The sequence below is a fragment of the Mustela nigripes genome, chromosome 7, assembly GCF_022355385.1.
Source record: "Mustela nigripes isolate SB6536 chromosome 7, MUSNIG.SB6536, whole genome shotgun sequence".
NCBI classification, from domain to species: Eukaryota; Metazoa; Chordata; class Mammalia; order Carnivora; family Mustelidae; genus Mustela; species Mustela nigripes.
The window spans coordinates 91,195,079-91,211,150 of NC_081563.1; the positions used below are offsets into that span (position 1 = coordinate 91,195,079).

Sequence of the window (16,072 nt, forward strand, 5' to 3'; positions counted from 1 at the left end):
TCTGGGTGGGGGTGTGCACCCCAGCAGACTCTAAGGCTAGAGTAGGTGATGCTCCCGTGAGGCCAGAGAAAAGACCGGGAGACAGTAATCAAGATGTAGGTGGTGAGGGAACTTACAGAGAGCCCAGCTGGACAGAGCATCTGCTGCTGGGATCTACATGCAGCAAGCTTGTATAGTCCAGCAACTGAGCCTAGTGGCTGTCTGCAGCCGCTCCCTCCTTGTAGGGCCAGCTCTCCAAGGAGATTAAAGTCTACATTCCAGGTTGGCCGTCCTTCAGAGCCCGTATCCTTGAATGCTGAAAAAAAAAAACAACAAATTCTTCTGCACATTTTGCTTGATGGGCACATAGAGGGAGGGCAAGATCTCTACATTCCCCAGATAGTGATTAACAAGGCCATTCAGGATGTGTTTGCACCAACTAGTGATCCAGCATGTTCCATACAGGAGGGCACATTGAAGTTTTAGTCAGTTTCGCTGCACCAGAAAAGTGAGGGGTCTGGGATGCCTGGGTGGCTCAGTTGTTTAAGCGGTTGCCTTCGGCTCAGGTCATGATCCCAGCATCCTGGGATCGAGTCCCGCATTGGGCTCCTTGCTCGGCAGGGAGCCTGCTTCTCCCTCTGACTCTGTCTGCCACTCTGTCTGCCTGTGCTCTCTCTCTCTCTCTCTCTGACAAATACATTAAAAAAAAAAATCTTAAAAAAAAAAAAAGTGAGGGGTCTGAGCTTGGATCTATGACCTTGGTGGTGGCCTTCAAGAGCACGGACATGGTGTCCAGGACTTGAATTCAGGTCCCAACCATCACTCGGAAGCTGGGTGCAGCATATGTCCACCCCTGTTTCAGGAACCCCCTTTCCTCCTTTTGAAAGTGTGGGCAGGAATCCTGCTGCTGAGGAGGCCAGGTGTGGGGGGCATCTTTTTGGCCAGAGCTGGCTTCCATTGGTTTGATGGGCTGAAGTCTGTGCAGGTCTGGCCTCTGGGGTAGGACAGGAAGCCGGCTGTCATGGGGTGGTGGATGCCTCAGCATGCAGCCCCTCCAGGGGCCACATCCTGCGAGGCACTCACAGCTCTTTGTGTCTCTGTCTACAAGGTTGGAAGGGCTGGGGGGCAACAGCCTTCAGAGGTGCACTTTCCCAGTCTCAGAGCCCCAGTGCATGGAGCCCAGTGCCCTGTGGTGGCTACCAGCCTGCCTCCCATCTTAGCCTCTCCTCCTGGCCTCACATCCTGATCATGCTCCCTGGAAACTGCCTTTCGACACCTGCTCTGGGGAAATTTATGACAGACAAAGGTGTCAGTAGTGGGTTGGGGGTGGGAAAACATGAAACAGAAGAGCCTCTAGCACATGGTGCCCTAGGAGCAGGGGTGGGAGGCTATGGAGAAATGAGAAAAGAAATATTGAGTAATGCGCTGAAAATCCAGACCTGGAATACACAATGCTGAGAACCCAGGTGATGAAGCCCTGCAGAAAAGGCCGGCATGGGGGTGCGGGGGCGGGGGGATGTGTGCCTTGGCCTGCTCTGGCTATAGACCCGGGCCCTTGGCTTTGCCTTGGCTCCATCCAGATTAATCCAAATGATGATGTTTGATTTGATTGAGACAAAATTCCTGTGGGTGACTTGAATGTAAGGCCATCAGTGGACAGTTTCATGATCTTTGACAAATTCAAGCATTTGGGTAATCAGCAGCCAGTGGAGACAGCATTTCACCCTCTATGGTGTGTGCCCACTCCCTAGGCCCCCAGCATTCTGGTTCCTCACCACAGGCTCGTCAACTTCACGTCAGCCGAATCATAGAGGTGATACTCCAAGCCCACTTCTTGTGTGTCATAATATTCTTGAGGTTGAAGGCAGGTACGTGCATGGCTTGTGCATTCATTTTTTGGGGGGAGTATTCCATCCTATGAATAGACCACCTTTTGTTTGTTCATTTACTTGTTGATGTACAAAGACATTTTCCCAGGTTTTGTTGTCATGAAAAATGCTGCTATAGATGTTCTTGTATAATGTGTTCATTGTGCAGACTTACGTTTTCATTTCCCTTGGTCGGGCACTGTGGAATCATTGGGTAACTATGTTTACGTTCATAAAAAACTGCCAGGCTGTTTTCCAAAGTGGCTGTGCCATTATTCACTCCTAAGTGGGGTGCCTGGGTTCTTGGTGCTCCACATCCTTGTCAGCACTTGACACTGTCAGTCTTTTAATTTTAGCCATTCTGGTGGGTGCAGAAGAGCATCTCACTGTGGTTAGAATTTGCATTTTTCTGATAACTAATGATGTTGAGCATCTTTTCATATACTTATTCCATGCATCTTATTTTGTGAAACATTTTTTCATGTTTTTTGCTCAATTTAAAATTGGATTATCTTTTTATGATTGATCTGTATTTCTTTATATATTCTGGATATATATCATTTATCATGTATGCATCATACATAGTTTTTCCTAGTCTGTGGTTTGTCTCTTCATTATCTAAGTGCTGTCTTCATAAGCTAATTTTTAAAAAATTTTGATGATTGCATTCTACTTTTGTGATTGAGGTGTAGTTAGACTCTTCAAGCTGACATTTTAACTTGAGGATTTTAAATTAGTCTCATCACACACACACACACACACACACACACACACACACACACAAGTATGCAGACACTCCTCACCCCAAGGTAACCTGTGTTGGTAGCTTGCTATACATCTTCCCACATCTCTTTCCATGCTCTTACAAACATATACATATGCACGAGATTTTTTTTTTTTAATTTTACTTAAAGGGTACCCCGCTATGGACTCCAGAAACTATTCTTTTCGTTTAACATAAATTGACCAACAGGTACATGAAAAGACCTGTCAGAATGACTATTATAAAAAAGACAAGATATAACAAGTGTTGGTGAGGATGTGAAGCAAAGATAATCCTGCACACTGTTGGTGGGACTGTAAACTGGTGCACCACTATTGAGGTGCCTCAAAAAATTAAAAATAGAACTACGATTTGACTCTGTAATTCCACTTCTGGCTATTTACCTGAAGAAAATGAAAACACTAACTCAAAAAAATATCTGCCCTTCCATGCTCACTGTGGCATTATTCATAATAGCCAAGACATGGAAGCAACCCATGTGCATTGACAGATGAATGGATAAGGAAGATGTGGTCATATCTATGATGGAATATAGCCATGAAGAAGAAGTGAAATCTCGCTATTGACAACAACATGGATGGACTGTAATGCTAAAAGAATAAGGCAGAGAAAACAAATAGTGTCTGATTTCACCTATATATAAAATCTAAAAGGAAAACAAGGCTCATAGATGCAGAGAAGAGATTGGTAAGTTGCCAGGGGTGAGGGATGGGTGAGAGAAATGGGTAAAAGTGATAAAAACTGAAAAAAGAAAGGCTAAGGCTAGCATAGGTATCACAGAACTGAAAGGGTTGCTGGGGGCCCAAATGTTTGGTAGATTTCTCCACCAGATGATGTTTTACTTTTCCCTATTTTGATTTTTTTTTTTTTACACTTTACCAGGAAAAACCGAATTATGATTATGATTTAGGAACAATATCTTGTGATTTGGGAAACTGATTTCACATGCAGTGCCAAAACTCACTTATTAGATTTGACATGCACTCTTGAAGAACATCTAATACATGTGCCCTACATGACGGTTGAAACCGCAGTCAGCACTTACACAAGTAAGACTGACCTCAGGCTGAGCATGGACACTACCAGGACCCCAGAGGATCCCTGCATGTCGAATCAGTTCCAGGAATGGCCCCTACACAAAAATATCAAAAACAAAACCATGTTGTTGTTTTTTTTTTTTCCTCAGACCATTTTGTTATGCCATTTTAAAATTATATGCAGGCTGTGCCTCTTTAGAAATATATATAAGTCTATATTTTAACACAGACTTACGAAATGGAAATTAAGGACAAAATAAAGTGTTGCAAAACAAAAACAAAAACAAAAAAACAAAAACAAAACAATGTGAGTGGATCCACAGAGGCCGTAGGCAGAGATCTGAGCCTTTTTCTTTGGTTGCTACTTAATATTCCAGAGAATGAATATGCCACCACTGATTCAACCACCTCTCTTTTTAATGAGTTTCACTTCTGCTTCCCGCTGGACATTCAGGTTGTTTCCAGAGTCTAGCTGCCTCAAACGATGCTTGAAACAAGCACACCAGCAAGCCAAGGACAATACTGAGCCTATAGCTCTGTCTGGGAAGTCTGTTGCTGTTTTCCTGTGGGATAAATTCCAACGGTGAGATAGTTGGGTCACGGAGTACGTGTATTTCAAAACTTAACAGCAACTGCAGATTTCTTCCTCACAAAGCTGTAGGAATTCACAAGCCATGGGTGAGTGTCTGTGTCCTTGTGTCTGCAAGCCCTGGATGCTGTTGCTTAACTCGTTTTTCAGCCTCATGGGTAGTAATACTCTTATCTCACTGCAGCCCAACCATGCTTTTCTACTAACTCATTTTAAAAACGGAGTTTTAAAATTTATCTGCATGACTTTTTTTTTACTGTTCAGAATTTTTTTTTTAATTCTTCCCCTTTTCTCTCCAGTGTTCTCTCTTGCTCTGCACCTTGTCATTTCTTTTTTTTTTTTTTTTTAAAGATTTTTTAATTTATTTATTTGACAGAGAGAGTTCACAGTAGACAGAGAGGCAGGCAGAGAGAGAGAGAGGGAAACAGGATCCCCGCCGAGCAGAGATCCCGATGCGGGACTCCATCCCAGGATCCCGAGATCATGACCTGAGCCGAAGGCAGCGGCTCAACCCACTGAGCCACCCAGGCGCCCAGCACCTTGTCATTTCTTAAATGACATGTTTCAGATGTGTTTCAAACAACTCTCAGGAGATCCTCTGTTCTCAATTACTTACTTTCCTTTTTTCTTTTTTTTAAATTTTTATTTTTTATAAACATATATTTTTATCCCCAGGGGTACAGGTCTGTGAATTGCCAGGTTTACACTCTTCACAGCACTCACCAAAGCACATACCCTCCCCAATGTCCATAACCCCACCCCCCTTCTCTCAAACCCTCCCCCCAGCAACCCTCAGTTTGTTTTGTGAGATTAAGAGTCACTTATGGTTTGTCTCCCTCCCCTCAATTACTTACTTTTCATGTGTGATATCCTCCAGGCTTCGAGCCCTGTTTACCGTGCACCGTGCCAACGGGTGAGTTCCCTGGAGATTCAGCATCAAGAGTTTCTAGAGAAAATTGTTATCAGAGCCCGTTTTGTAGGACTGGGGTCCAAGTATTCTGAATGCATTTTCTTCTTCGAGAACTGATCCTAGCAGGGATCAAATACATCTTGATTGAATCTGAACCTTCCTGCCTGGAGACTGAACTGGTTGCTGGGCCTCATGGCTGGATTAGCTGCTGGAGAGCCAGCTCCTGGCCCCCTATGGAAGCACACAGCCCACCCCAGCACCGTGCAATTCCAGCCAGCTACCAGCAGGGTCTCTGAGCTGGAGCCTGGCGGGGGTAACTCGTCCTTAGAACACAGCAGGCAGGTGTGCAGGGCAGGGCTACACCACCCAGGTCACGGAGAGAGAAGCAAGCAGACTGTGAGCGAACACAGCCTGGCCAAAGGCAAGTGGAGGTCTGAAGACAGGAGGCTCGGCCCTTCTGAGTGGAGAACTGTTGAAGAACTTCAGAGAAAACCAAACCACAGATTTTTGTTTGTTAGCTTGTTTTTCTTTCAGTGTTACTGAGATGTAGTTGACATGCAGCACTGTGCAAATGTAAGGTGCACATGTGTTGTGAAGTGATGACCATGATAAGTTTAGTTAACACCTATCATCTCCTACAGATGCAAAATAAATAAATAAATAAATAAATAAATAAATAAGAGAAAATGAAAGAAAAAAAAAGAACAAGAAGAAATGTATTTTTCTTTTGATGAGTACTTTTAGAATTTGCAACCTTAGTCACTTTCAAATATACCAACAGCAGTGTTAACTATAGTCCTCATGTTGTACGTTATATCCACAATATTTACATATCTTCTTCTGGAAATTTGTACCTCTGACCCCCTTCATCTGTTTCCCCACTGCCCCCGCCTCTGGAAACCACACGTCTGATCTCTTTTTGTATGAGGGTTTTTTGTGTGTGTTTTTTTTGTTTTTGTTTTTGTTTTTTAAACTCCACATACAAGTGAAATCATGTAGTGTTTGTCTTTCTCTGATTCATTTCATTCAGTTTAGAACTCTCAGGTCCACCCACACTTTTTTTTTTCCCTTAAGATTTTATTTATTTGTCAGAGAGAGAGAGTGAAAACAAGCAGGGGCAGGGCGGCAGACAGAGTCCCCACTGAGTGAAGAGGCTCCCCACTGAGCCTGATGTGGGACTGGATCCCAGGACACTGGGATCATGACCTGAGCCGAAAGCAGATGCTTAACTGACTGAGCCACCCAGTGAATGCAGGATCCACCTACTCTGTCACAAATGGCAGAATTCCATTCTTTTTAAGGTTGAATAGAATTCCATCCTGTGTATATCATCTAGTTATCAATCTGCTCTCTCTCTCTCCCTCTCTTTCTCTTAATTATCTATACAAGTGATAATATTTTATGTAGAAAATCTGAATTGTTATACTACAGAGTATAATTAATATAAGAAAACTTGTGTATAGTCTCACTACCCACAGTTCTCTCGTAATATTTCCATGGTTTTCTTTCAGTAATAAAGACACACACACACATATGTATGTGTGTGTGTGTGTATGTGTGTATATATATATATATTTAAGCATTTTATAGATATTTAAAATTTGCCTCACATTGTATATGCAATTGTTTCTTATCATTATACTGTTACTAATTATCCATGTCATGAAGTATTCTTTAAAAGTTTAATTTTTTTGAAGTATAGTATACCCAGAAGAATGCATATACTATATGTATACTATGTAGCTTCAATGATTCTTCATGGAATGCATCATTTTTATATTGTAAAGTAATTTCTTGCATGTAACTCATTTGTACAGCCCGTTGTTTGTAAGTTTTCTTACAGATAAATAGTTCTGTGGTGAACATCTCTGTGCACAAATCTTTGGGTGCATCTTGGGTGAATGGGTTTTGATCAAATATACATTACAGATGAGAATAGGCACTACTGTATTTTTGCTTTGGGGTTCTCAGGACCTGGGACCTTTATACAAAAACGTTCATGTGCCACTTCTGCAGGATTTGGCTTACATCATTTGTGAAGGGGACACACGGATAAAGAGCTATGCCTCAGTGGAGCAGTGACCCATATCTCAGGCTGCAGCCTCCCCCCGCTCTGTGTGCCTGTGAATGAGAACAAAGATGGCAGGACTTAGATGGGAAGACCCAGGAAACAGAGATGGTCGGCAGAGCAGAGGATGCTGCTGCAGGTGACTGGGAAGTTCTGCTATAGATATCTGGGCAATCATGTCCTGTTCTGGTGGTCAAAAGGGACAGTACCATCAGTCTGAGGTGGTGGGTTTGGGACCTAAGCAAGACCCTGACCTCCCGCTGACCTTTATTTCCCTAGGACGGAGCTGTTCAAAAATGGATGATGAGGAGGGGCACTTGGCTTGGATTGGGCCCTTGAGCCCTTTGGGTACCTGAAGGGGAGATAGGCTTAAGACATGGCTGGGTTTTAGACGAGGTCTTCCCAAATGCAAGTGACTGGGAATTTTTCCAGTTCAGTGAACTTTCTCTTCTCTTTTTGCCTGACTGCCTGCTTGCCTCAGTCCTTCCATCCCTTCCTTCCCCTCTCCCTCCCTTTCTTTCTGCTGTTGACTGTTTCCTAGACATATAAAGTCAAAGGAAGCATTGCCCATGCTCCCAGGGACATCCATGTGGGGCCATGGAGTCCTGGAACCGGTTGCAGGTTCTGAGATGACCTAGTGCAGTGTAACCCACCATCCTGACTGTAGTGATCCAAACAGTGACCATCACCCTCTGCTCTTCCCTCTCAGGCCCTGGGTGGGCTCGGGGATGTGAGTCTGGCCCCAAGCCACTCTGAGACCTAGTGGGATGGAGCTGGAGGGAGCAGCAGGGCTAGCCAGTATACTGCCTCTTTCCCTGTGTGGCCTCTCTGGGGGCTCCCTCTGCAGTGTACCCAGTATGGGAACCTGAGTGCACTGAGAAAGGCTTGTGGAGGTGCTCTATGTGCCCCTTCCCAGTGCTGGGTGGATGTGGTTCCTTTTCTGGGGAAGGAGGGCTGGGAGGACTCTGAGGTGAAAGTGAAAGCTCCAACATGTGGGTTGGAAAGGGAAGATGTAGTGGTAATAAACCATACTGCACAAGGAATGGCTGTGACCCTGGAAGGGGCAGGGGGTTAGAGAGAGTGGTGCCAACTGAGCAAGGCAGGAGGCAGAGCTGGGTGAAGCCCTGAGTGCTTTCCTGCCGTGAAGAACCAAGTCCCCTGGCTCTGAAATGTAAGTTCTCTCCTTTGCTCTACAACATTAGTAGAGTCAGCGATAGACACAGGGGCCTTGGGGAGTATGTCTGTCTGTATCTGTGCTTTTGTGTGGTGTGTGTAGAGTCTGACGTGTATGGTGTGTGTGAATGCATGTAGCATGCTTGCATCTGTGCATGTTTTGTGTATAGTATTACTGTATGTGCACATATGTCAGCATGTGCATGCCTATGAAGGAGAACAAAGATGGCGGTTTATGGACAGGAAGACCCAAGAAGCAGAGATGGGAGCTGAGGTTCAGGCTCAGGGGTATCAGGTGCTATGCATGGAACCGGGCTCTGCCTTCTGGCCCTCTCCTTTCTGAAACTTCTGGGATTGTGGGTGCACTGACACTGTCCCCTGGCCTTTGGTGCCCTTGTTGTAGTTGCGGTCGCTCCTCGTACGGGAGGAGCCTGGTCCAACGGCAGCTGTGGGCATGGAAGGCTGCCGTGTGCCTCTCTTCCTCCAACTGTCAGTGTCCAGCTGACGTCTACCTGCACCGGGTGGCTTCCTAGTGCCATTGGTGATTGATGTTGCATTTTATCTTGAGGTTCTTGTTTTAGTCCATGGGTAGGTAGGTCTGGGAAGTGCTTGTCTGGCCATTTCCACCTGTAGGATCTTAGAGTCAGAGGACTCATCTACACAGCCTAAGATATGCTATTATTTTCCACATGAGTGGGGATCATGCAGCAATCCCCAGCCTTTCCAGTTTCTGTTTCTGACCCACATTCCAGCACACATCTTCATTCCCTCACCTCCTCTCCCTTCTGTACTTTGGCCCCCCATCATTTCCCCACAAAGCCCTCACTAGTGGACCTGCCCCACCCCTTACACATGGAGGCGCATTCCCACTGGCACAGGGGGAGGGCTGTGTGCCAGTGGCTTTCAAGTCTGGGCTACATCCAGATCAACCACAGCAGGCTCCCTGCGGGGGCCTGGGCTTGCCAGGTGATCCCACTGTGTAGTCAAGGTCCAGAACCACTGCTAGGAGGAAGTCTACAGGACACCTGCTTTTGATACTTCTAGGTAAGAAAACACAGTGTTTTGTCCAAAATAGCTGCTCAGGGGCATTACTTCCTGTATGCTATATCCTAACTGTGTAGAGACCCCTGAGGTCACCCCACCCCCCTCTCAGACATGTGGGACATCCCACAACTGGGCCACCGAGGGCAAGAAGTCTGGGGCTGCTGCACTTTCTCCCTTCTGTTCTCTGTGTGGCCCATTCACTCCCCTCCCTCTCTGCCCTCCGCCCCAGCTGGCTCAGGTCTTCTCAAGCTCAGAAAGCTGTTGCTGGGCTGTGGGGTCATCAGGGATCTTGGAGAAGGGCTCCATGAAATGAACTGCACTGTCTTCCAGGTGGCGCTTTAAGGATGAGGTCCTGGCAAACCGTGAACTTAATGAGAGTGGAAAAGGGAGTCTGTACTGGGTCACACAAGGCAGGGGATGTCCCTGGGTCTGCACCAGGCCTGAGACAGTGAAGGCCCAGCTGTCAGAAGGGAAGATGCTTCTGCAGGGAGAAGAAGTGACACTCTGGTGGCCCTTGATGGACCAACTGCCTGGAGTCATCATGGATCAGCTGAAGTCATGTGAGGGGACAGTTGCTCCAAATAGCTGACACTGTTGGAGACTTGTGGCATTTGGGATTGTTCTGACACTTCTGTCTTGTTGCAGAGCCTCTTTGGGAATGCAGGGCTTGGTGTGACCCAACACCAAGCCTCGTGCTGATGCACTGGTGCCACAGAGCTGACTGTTGAGGGCCATCCTGTTTAGAGCCTGGCAGACTGCACAGGAAAGACTGGCTCCCACACACAAGGAAGAAGCAGACCACAAGGCAGGGAAGCAAGCAGGGAGTCCACTCTCCCAAGGATCTGAAGCTGGGCTGGCTGGAAGCAATGTTCACTGGTAGAAAGTGGGTTTTGGGGTCAAGCCAACCATGCTTCATCTATTCCTTGGCCACCTGCTCTACCAATGTTTACTGAGCAGCTACTGGGGGTCCAAAGAATGATGGGCATCAGTAGGCCTAGAGTCACACAGGAGGCATGGGTGAAACCTGGAGCTTCCACCTACTCTGGATGTGTGTCAGCCTCAGTTTCCCTATTTGGAAAGCCAGCCCCTACATAGTAACAATATAGGAGACCACTGGGATCCTATCAGTTACTTCTCTAGGGCTTATCTGTGCCAGAGTCTGTTCTCAATGGACCCACAGGACCTGGGGGTGGCTGACCTGCAGGCAGATGAGAATGTGCCAGAAACCCCATGCCCTCAGAGCAGCAGGCATGTGGTTCCTGACAGGGGGACTCCCTGGGAACGCCCTTCTTCCAAGGGGTCCTCTAGAGACACAGGAACTCTCACTCACTGCTGGTAGGAATTCAAAATGCTTCAGCCACACTGGAAGACAGTTTGGCAGTTTCTGGCAAAACTAGAAATATTTTTACCGTAAGATCAATTGTGCTTCTTGGTATTTACCCAAAGAAGCAAAAATCTTATGTCTGCCCAAAACCTTGCCCATGGATGCTTAGAGCAGCTTTATTCATCATTGTAAAAACTTAGAAACAACCAGGATGTCCTTCAGTAGGTGAAAAGGTAATTCAGATGGTGGAATATTACTCAGCAATAAAAAGAAATGAGCTATCAAGCCATGAAAAGACATGGAGGAAGCTCAGATGCGTATTTAGTGAAAGAAATCAATCTGAAAGGCTACATGCTGCGTGACTCCAACTCTATGACATTCTGGAAAAGGTGAAACTACCGAGACAGTAAAAGAATCCATGGTTGCCAAGGGTGGGATGGGGGAAGGAAGACGAATAGCAGGACCACAGAGGATTTTTAGGGCCATGTAGCTACTTCATACGATGCTGTAATGATGTCTGTGTCATTTTACCTTTGTCCGAAACCAGAGACTGTATAATACTATGGGCGAACCGTGTGCAGACCCCTTGTGAGGGAGATTGTATATGTGTGGGTGCAGGGCATGTTTGGAAGACTCTGCCCTTTCAATTTTGCTGCTTTAAAGACATACTACCTTTAAATAACTTAAAAAAAAAAAAAGTCTTTGAAAAGCCTGTTGGATCACTAGCCCTGGGTATGGTTCCTACTGAATTATGGCTGTTGCCGATGTTATGTGAGCTCGTCATGGTGTGTTTCCTCTCACTCCTGCCTGTGACGATGAAGCTGTTTTCTGAAAATGTTGGAAGGTATTGGAGAGTGAAGTATGGAGAGATGGGTATTTCTAGGTGTCTGGCTGGCAGGCATTTCAGGACAGGGGACTGCTGCCTAGGGAGGTCTGCCCTCTGGACCTTCCAGCAGACAGGGCTGAAACGGGCTGTTTTGAGTCAAAGGGTAGAGCCAACTCATCTGACATGGAACGAGTTCTTCCTGGGGCTGGTGCAGGACACACCTTGGGCATCAGCCGAGGGGAGCTGTCAGGGCTTTCTTCTCTTCCCAAGCCTGTCGCTGGCCTGGAGCAGCACTGGTGGAGGCAGACGGCTGGACGGAGGGGTAGTTGGAATGGATTGTGTAGGGCAGCCCTCTCCCCAGCACCTCCTAAGTGAGCCCCTGAGGCAAGCACTATGGGAGTGGTTGGCATTCCGCCATCATGGAATGGCATAAATACGATTTACAGGGACTATTGACCATTGCTTCTCTGAACAGCAGCAGCAACTTCAGGGTGCTGGTTAGAAATGCGAATTCTGGGCCTACCCCAGACCCACTCTGTCAGACATGATGGGAGTGGGCTCAGCTCTCTGGGGGGGGGGGGGGGGGGGGGGGGCGGGGGGGGGGGGGGGGGGGGGGTGCTGATGATCCTTGCTCAATCTGAAAACCTCTGCTGCAAGCCATGGATGGGCTGGCCCTTAGGGTTAAATCTGGCCGAGGATGCTTTTCTTTCTTTCTTTCTTTCTTTAAGAGACTGGAGAGAGAAAGTAGGGAGGGGGAGAGGCGCAGGAGAGGGAGAGAGGGACCATTAAGCAGCTCCACGCCCATCGTGGAGCCATACATGGAGTGGGCTCCATCTCACAACAGTGAAATCATGACCTGAGATGAAATCAAGAGTCAGACACTTGGGATATCTGGGTGGTTCAGGGGGTTAAAGCCTCTGCTTTCGGCTCAGATCATGATCCCAGGGTCCTGGGATCGAGCCCCGTATCGGGCTCTCTGCTCAGCAGGGAGCCTGCTTACCCCTCTCTCTCTGCCTGCCTCTCTGCCTACTTGTGATCTCTCTCTGTCAAATAAAGAAATAAAATCTTTAAAAAAAAAAAAAAAAGAGTCAGACACTTAATTGACTGAGCCACCTGGCGCCCAGGCCAAGGCTGTTTTGTAAATAAAGTTTTACTGGGTCACAGCCACACCTGCTCACTCATGGTCCTCTGCTACCACTTTCACTCTTCAACTGCAGAGTGGTTGTGATAGAGCCTATGTGGCTCACTATACTGAAATCTCCATTATCTGTTCCTTGACTGAAAAACATGGCTGGCTCTGGTTCTCAGCCTAACATTGGGGTCACCTGGATGGTGAAAAAACCATGGAAGCCAGGGCTGCAGCCCAGAGATCCTGGTTTGGTTGGCTTGGAGGCTGCCCTGGCTGCTAGGATTTTAAGCTCCCAGCTGATTTAATGTGCAGCTATGCTCGTGAGACCTATGGCTTCAGACCAGCATTTGTTTTAGAGTTTTGCAATCTGCTCAGCCTTTCTCAGCTAGCTTTGCTCACATCCCATCCCCAGCCAGCTCGCTCTTCCCGACACAGGCTGGGGAACGGGGTTCCTTTCCTTCTCAGAGTAGCTCTTGCGCTTAAGTGGGGTGAACACTTGGGCTCCACTCTCGGCATGCACTTGTGAAAACATCTGAGTAGCTCTCCTATGGTAAGGGAAGGACCACCTTTGCAGCAGCCAGCATGTGGTTTGGGCCAATTGTGTCTCTCTGAGGGGTGGAAGGGCTGGCTTGACTATAGCATCGGGGCTGATGGAAGCAGGGTACCTGGGCGTGCCTCTGCTCAAGGGTTCCAGAACACAGGGAACAGCAGTGCGTCAGGGATCTAGAGAACCCAGAGCTGGGAGCAGGTCACCACTTACCAGCTGGAGAAACTGGGCAGATGGCTCCCGGGTCCAGCTGTTTGCACAGGTGCTGGATGCAACAGGTCATCCACAAGGAATTTACCATTTTCATGCTCTGTTAGTTGATGTTCACACTTACTTGCTTTTAAAACAAACTATCCTTTTTGCTGTGGTGACAGAAGAAAAGTGTTCAGAGCATGAAATTTAAAACTACATTTTAGATCAAATAAGAAATGAGAAATCATTTACCACCCAGGAAAAAAATCCCTGTTAAGATGTTGCCATGTATCCCCCTAGTCCTTATTTCAAAATTGAACACTGTACACAGTTCAGTTACTTTGCAACAACTCCGTGAGGTTGGTGGGAGTAGACAATGCCATCCTAGCATGTGGAAGAGGAGAGCAACCCTGAATGTAAAGGAGAAAGTAAGGTGTGCACGGCTGTGGGTATGAGGATGTTTAACCTTGGGAGTTACAAAATCACTCATTGTGATGTAACCTCCCCCCGGGGACTTGCTAACATACAGATTCTGGCCTCTGGGCTGGGCCTGAGAGTGTGCATTTCTAACCAGCTCCCCGGGAGAGGCCCACTCTGCTGGTCTGTTCACCACAGTTGAGTACCAGGGACTCGAGAAGAATCGAGAAAATCTAGCTGAGCTGTGTGCTGCAGGCTCTTGTGGTGCTGTGGTGGGAGATAGGGAGAGAGTTCATGCCTAAATGTCTACTCTAGACCTTTTAATACAGAACTTGCAAAACTATATTTTATAAGGAAAAATGTTCTATGGAGGAATTAAACTCTTTTCAAACTGGAATGCTGGCTCTCTAGGAAAATCTTTTCCTTGTCAAGGATAAATATATCAGGCTTCTTACCTTAAACCCTCTTCTCAGCTTCTGGGGTGCTTGTTTTCCCATTTGTCCGGAGGAAGCACACTTGTACTTCCTCCTGGGCAGGCAGATCTGCTTTCTTTCTCGGGAAGCCTTCCCATAGCCCCTGATCTTCAGGGAGGAGGAAAGAATGAGCTTGCAAAAGAGAAGTGAGGTTTTCAGAGTTAGAAAGGCAGGAAGGGAGTTGGCAGGCTCTGTTGCCTGACAGAACAAAAGGCCTCAACCCCAGCGAGGGGCACACCCTGGGCAGACCCCTCAGCACTCTGGGTAGACACCTCAGCAACCTCTCTAGCCGCAGGGCAGGTGGCTGGGGGGGGGGGGTGGTATAGGGGACACCTTCCTGTTGCTCCTGTGGGAGAATGAGCTCCTGGGAGGTGAAGTGCAGGACGGCTTCATAAACAGGGAGAAAATGTCTTTTCGTGCAGCAAAATATATTTTCCCAGAAAACATAATTACGCTGCCAAAACTACTCCAGGCAGCTTGAGGATAAGAGTGCCACGAAATGGAATGAGGCAGTTGGTTTTATCTAAAAAAAAAAAAAAAAAAAAAAAAAAAAAAAAAAAAAATCTGGAGAATTCAAAATGGCTTAATTGCACAGCTATTAAATAGCTCCTAAATCTGGGAAGATAGAGTGATTTTGTTGCTAATATTTGCTTTCAGCGGGCTGAGCCCCTTTTCTCATCGCAGGCGACATGCTTGAGATTTGGCTACCTTTCCTCCTGTAGCTTAATGGTGACCTTTTTTAGACTGGTGGGGGGAGCGTGACTCCTGACTGTGTGGGAGGGAATCTGCCCCTGAGATATTGCTCCCAGTCTGGGGGAGCAAGTTCCTTTCCTCAAGGACCTTGTGTCAATGAGGCTGCTCCGGGCCAATCCAGACTCTGGGCTGCTGCTAGGTGAAAGAGGCTTAGGGTGGGTTTTGTTTTCAGTTGTATCTGGATTTGAACACAGGAATCTTCATCTTCAGACCCGGTGACCTTGGACAACCTTTGTAACCTCTCTAGGTGAGGACTTGCAGGGCTGCAGCCAGGACCACCAAATAGGGACTTGAGTGAATATAGTGCCTGAGACCAGCAAGAGGGGGCAGCAGTTTACTCCAGAAGTGTCAGATTTCAGAGTCCAACTGAGCCAAGCCCCATGTTTTCCTCATCCTCAGAGGATGGGATAGAGCAGGGATCCTTCTGGAGGATATTGTGTTTTGCTCCTCAGTTTGTAAGAAGCACCCCCCCCCAACAATGTTTATCATTTTATCAGCACTTTCAATAAATAAGAAACACATGAATGCACCCCTCTGGATTTCCTAGCATCTGCTTTTACATCAGTATATTTAGGAGGGTTGACCATGTTCCTAACTCTCAGTGCTGAGTAAAAACTGACAAGTCTGCTGGGAGCTGGGCCTAAGGTGCCCTCCTGCCTCCTGTCATTCTGCTTTACACTGCAGACTTCTGCTTTTCCTCATTCTGACATGGTGCCACCTTTTCGGGGATTTTGTTTCTTGCTCATAACCTTTTAAACAGTCTTTGGTTCTAGGGAAGAGCGATCAAACACTCTGGAGGGGTTACAAACCTAACTGAGATTTTATTCTTTACAACTGGTATGAATTTTTAAGATTATGAAATATTTCAAGTGTAGAGAAAAGGAGTAGAATCCGATAAGCATCCGTATGTCTTCCACCCAGATTTAACAAGTGGACACCATTTACCCTATTTGTTTAAG

At 46.8% G+C, this 16,072-nt stretch overlaps 1 long non-coding RNA gene across 1 annotated transcript; it reads right to left on the reverse strand.

Moving 5' to 3' along the window:
* Nucleotides 1-4,038: 4,038 nt before the first annotated feature.
* On the reverse strand, nt 4,039-14,425 carry LOC132022631 (uncharacterized). Its single transcript, XR_009405654.1, has 4 exons — nt 14,343-14,425; nt 13,492-13,640; nt 5,112-5,203; nt 4,039-4,231 (listed from the first exon to the last, which is right to left on the reverse strand). It is a non-coding gene; the product is annotated as an uncharacterized LOC132022631 (long non-coding RNA).
* Nucleotides 14,426-16,072: the final 1,647 nt, after the last annotated feature.